Below are 4,293 nucleotides of genomic sequence, written 5' to 3'. Positions count from 1 at the left end.
CGTGCTCAGAGAGAGCAGCTGCAGGCACAGGTAAAGAAGTTGTTTTGCTCACTTGACTCCAGCAAGCAAAGGATCTGAGGCAGGAAAAGAAAGTCAAGGGGCCAGGGGTCTGCAGTCCCCAACAGAGAAAAAAACAAAAAACAATAACAAATGACAAAGACCCAACCTATATCTAGTTATTTGACATCTACCTCATAGATTGAAGTGAAAATACTGCATAAAACCTCTCAGCATTGCGCTCAAATGTATAAAACAGTACTCTCCTCCTAATCTAGAAGTGTGACCCCAGTCCGTCTGAGAAACAACCTGGTTAACTGGTTTCTAGAAACCCAGCCACTGGAGGATTGGGCTTTTGCTTTGCACTCTGCTACCCTACTAAGACATGAATAGAAACATCCACTACAAGGTCATGGGTTTGCCCCCAGGAGTCAGAGCTCCTTGCAGGAAGCCAAGCAAGCACTGGAACATGGGGTGGAAGTGGAAGAGGGCAGAGACGAGGTGCTGTCTCTGCTTCTGGGTCCAGGCGCCATGTGAAGAGCCTCACCACACACCCACTACCACAAGTGACTCCAGGACTCTGCATCGTACTTCCTCACCCCATGGACACAAATCCCCAGAACCAGGAGCTAAAATGAATGTTTGCTCCCTTGTCCGTCACGTGTTTTGTCACAGGCACAAGTCGCTGATGAGCTGCTCTCGTATTTCTTTCCTTACCTGGTCTCCATGATGGTCTCCGTCTCTACTCCACCCACCCAGCAGCCCTAGAAGCTCCTGCTTTCACGCTGCACTGACTTCCTGCCTCCACTGCTGTTCTTAGCCACACTACTCAGTCAAGCACTGCCAATAGCAACTTCCCCTCTTGTTTTTACCTGGAATTCACTCACTGACCTTATTAATTCCTGACGAACTGCAACTGACCTCTAAACGAGCAAATATGATGGATGGTTTGCTGATTTGCATCTTCTCTGAAAACACTCAGTCCCTCCATCAAAGAGACGCCTTTGGTTTTTTGAGTTATCTCATTCTCCAAGTTCTCTGAATTCCCTTACCATTTCCCAGGCTTTTTGATGGATTTTCTTGAGAATTCTGTTTGCTCTGTTCTCTGTTCTGCATGAATTCCTCAGGCACTTTTTCATACTTTCATGGATTTAGCTACTGACTTACATAACTATGACACCTACTTCAATCTCAAAACTGTGTCTTTCAACTTCTGTGGTGCCTAGCATAGCTCGGTAACTGTATCTTAATGTCAGTGACTTTTCCGGTTGTCTAACCTATATCTTTATTTTATTCTATCCCCTTCTCTCCATTATTATAACATCTAACTTTCATAATCCTTTCCAAATTAGTGCTAAGATACCCTTAGTTCTGAGTCGTAATTTGGAGCACATCAAGCCTAATATATCTTTCTACACTATTGCAACAATTGTGCTTTGTGAGCAGATGCACAGTGCTGCACATGTTTGCATTTATTCACTGAAATCTTCACATCTCCTACAATATAAATTCCAAATATTATAAGGTGTTCTGGTTTTTAAAATGCCTTTAGCTTATACCTCTCCAGCCTCAGTCCATACTAACCTCAATAGGTCATGCCCTTTCCCCATCCTCTCCCTTGCTAAACTGTTAGACTGCATTCCTAGTGCTAGCCACTTCCGTTATCCAGCCACTTTATGCCTGACACATACCTAACACTCAACACTCAGGACCAACTATCAAAACATCAAGGTCCAGTTATCAAAATTCATTTTTGTGATTGACCTAATTAAAATACCCAATCAGAACTTACCAATATGTCCTAGCTCATTCTAACACAGACCTCTTTTTTTCCTTTTTAAAATTAACACTTGCAAAGCTGTTTGCTGCTGTTTCAGAGTCAGCCACCTTGTCTTTTTGCCTTGCTTACTAAAGGATCTTTGTGTTTGGTTTGTTCTGGGAAATTGGCGTTTGGATGTGGTCTGTGCCTAATCCGGAATCCAGAAGGGACCCGCAGTGTGTTAGTCCCTTCGTTTGATGCCGTGTCTGGGACTGACCCTTTTCCAACTCTTTCCCCACACTTTCTAGTCCTCCTGATGCCGGATCCAATAGCAGCTGATTGGTAAGACTCCCATCCTTGCTGCCCTAAACAGTCCCAGGTCATCAATGAAGGCCCTTGAATGTCTGATGTCTGTGTAATCTGTGCCTAACCTAGGGTCTAGAGGGGAGCACCCTGCATTATGCAAATGGTTTTAATATTTTAAAACCCTCTAAATTCATCTTAACAAGGTTGTTCCTTGTGAAGCCATTTCCACCTGCGTCTTCATAGACTGGTCATTTCTCAGCACCACCACAAACACACACATGCCACATCCAGTCCCCAGACAACTCAGGGATCAGGTGTGGTTTTTTGTTTTTTTTTAAGTTCTACTGACCGGCCAATTTCATAACTACAAACCCAAACACTTGCTCTTTATCTACTTACCTAAAAAGAATAATACTTTCATGAAGTTCACAACGGAGAATGCTAAAGAAATATTCAAAAACTTGAATCTCAGTAAAGCATCTAAGCTTATTAAATTCCCGTCATTGGCCATGTCAAAGGAGCAGTAGGTGGTGACTGAGGTTCAGGGTTGCAGCCCACCAGGAGCCAACAACCCCCATGGGTATTTCTCAGGTAAGCAAGCCTCACCCACTCCAACACAAACCCCATAAAGCCTCTTGCTTCTGCTGTGACATTTACAAGTTTGCTGTTGCTCTACTTCTCTGGTATCTAGCATAGCTGAATTAGATGTGGAGAGATTCCCCATTGCCGGTAATGTAGTGTGTCTATCTCAGGGAAACACCCCAATCTACTGTACACTTTTACCTATGAATTATTATGAAGATGACTTTCTCCCTAAGATGTGCTATCTAACAGATAATAATGGTAGCTTATACAGAGCTTTGGTGAATAAAAATAAATACAGGGATATTTTTCACAGCCAAGGACTATGAGTTACACCTAGAATCTGTTTTAGATCACAGGCTGTTCTGGGGGAAGCCAAGTCAGCCGAGTCCAGCCCTGTCAGTCCATCAGAAGAGGTTGGCGAATCAAAAAGAAAAACATCAAGAAAGTATGCACATGTCTGCTCCTTAACCCCCATCAATAGAAACGGTCTTAGCTTATGCCAACATCAGTAGTTTTCTCTCATAGCCCTGTGCTGCTGGAGGCTGGTCCCCAGACAGCAGTAAATTAGCACAGGAAAAGAAGAATATTAAAACTGTTAGGTCACCACTTGTTGTATAGTAAGTTGATGACCTTTGTTTCAAAACCATCGCCCCTGAGATGGACAAGGCTGAGCAAGGGACTTGACTCTACATGTGTCCTAGTGAGGTGATTAAGTTCATTCCCAAATTTCTCTCAAAAACTGTACCACCAATTTAATCAAATCTCATCTCAAAAGTGTTCTTCTGGCTTTGGACATGGAGAGACATATAACATATGTAATATGTTCTTTCAAGAGCTGTCCGAGAGAGAGAGAAAACACTGGTTTAATAATTAATTATAGTTCCCCTCCACAAAACAATATAATTGGTAAAGTAATTAAAGCAATTTAATTGAAATCGCCAGACAATGTAGCATGTGGAATAAACTTAGAGTGGATCAAAGGTGAACACTTCTAGTAAAAATCAATTTGCTCTGAAGCTGGAAAGATGGCCAGATGGAAACCTGGGAAAGTAAGCTTTATCCTTGCAGCGAATAAAAAGGAAGAATGAGAGAACACTCAGAAGCTGTCCCCTGACCTCCACACATATGCCATGGCATGTGTGTCCGCATACACATCATGCAAACACACGGTAATAAAAACAGCATGCTCTCATGCTAGGAACAGCATGCTCTCATACTAGGAAGCAATTCCATTCTAAAACAGTAACATTCAGAAAGGCGTCCTTAAAGGAAATGAATGCATTAACCTAGGTAACACCAAGACAACACCAAGGTTTTTTTAGTATTTGTTTACTGCCTTTGTCCTATTGTGCTCTGCAGTAAAAGTCTTTGCTGTACATGATATATTTTTTTAAGTGTTCGGAAAACTATCATGAGCATCGACGTTTCCTAGTCAAGTGAAATTTACTAACTTGGAGTATTCCCCATGTAATGTGGCTTTCCTTGTTAGCATCTTTCAACCTTCTCTCGCTTTTAGACCCAAACTGATAGCTATTTGCTTTGCTACACTGACAATACAAAATGACAATGAATTCTGTAACACATGCTCCATGCCCTACTTCACCAGGAATTCCAGCCTGACCTTGTGTCTGTTCAGAACTTCCAGC

At 42.3% G+C, this 4,293-nt stretch overlaps 1 protein-coding gene across 1 annotated transcript in view; it reads right to left on the bottom strand.

The window, feature by feature from the left end:
- Positions 1–4,293, bottom strand: part of Tusc3 (tumor suppressor candidate 3) — a 146,576-nt gene that overhangs the window by 113,942 nt on the left and 28,341 nt on the right. The window lies entirely within an intron of this gene.

This window comes from Microtus ochrogaster, linkage group LG7_11 (assembly GCF_000317375.1).
Source record: "Microtus ochrogaster isolate Prairie Vole_2 linkage group LG7_11, MicOch1.0, whole genome shotgun sequence".
In the NCBI taxonomy this organism is placed as follows: Eukaryota; Metazoa; Chordata; class Mammalia; order Rodentia; family Cricetidae; genus Microtus; species Microtus ochrogaster.
The sequence above is the reverse complement of the archived record's forward strand: the minus strand, read 5'-3'. Positions and strand labels throughout refer to the sequence as shown.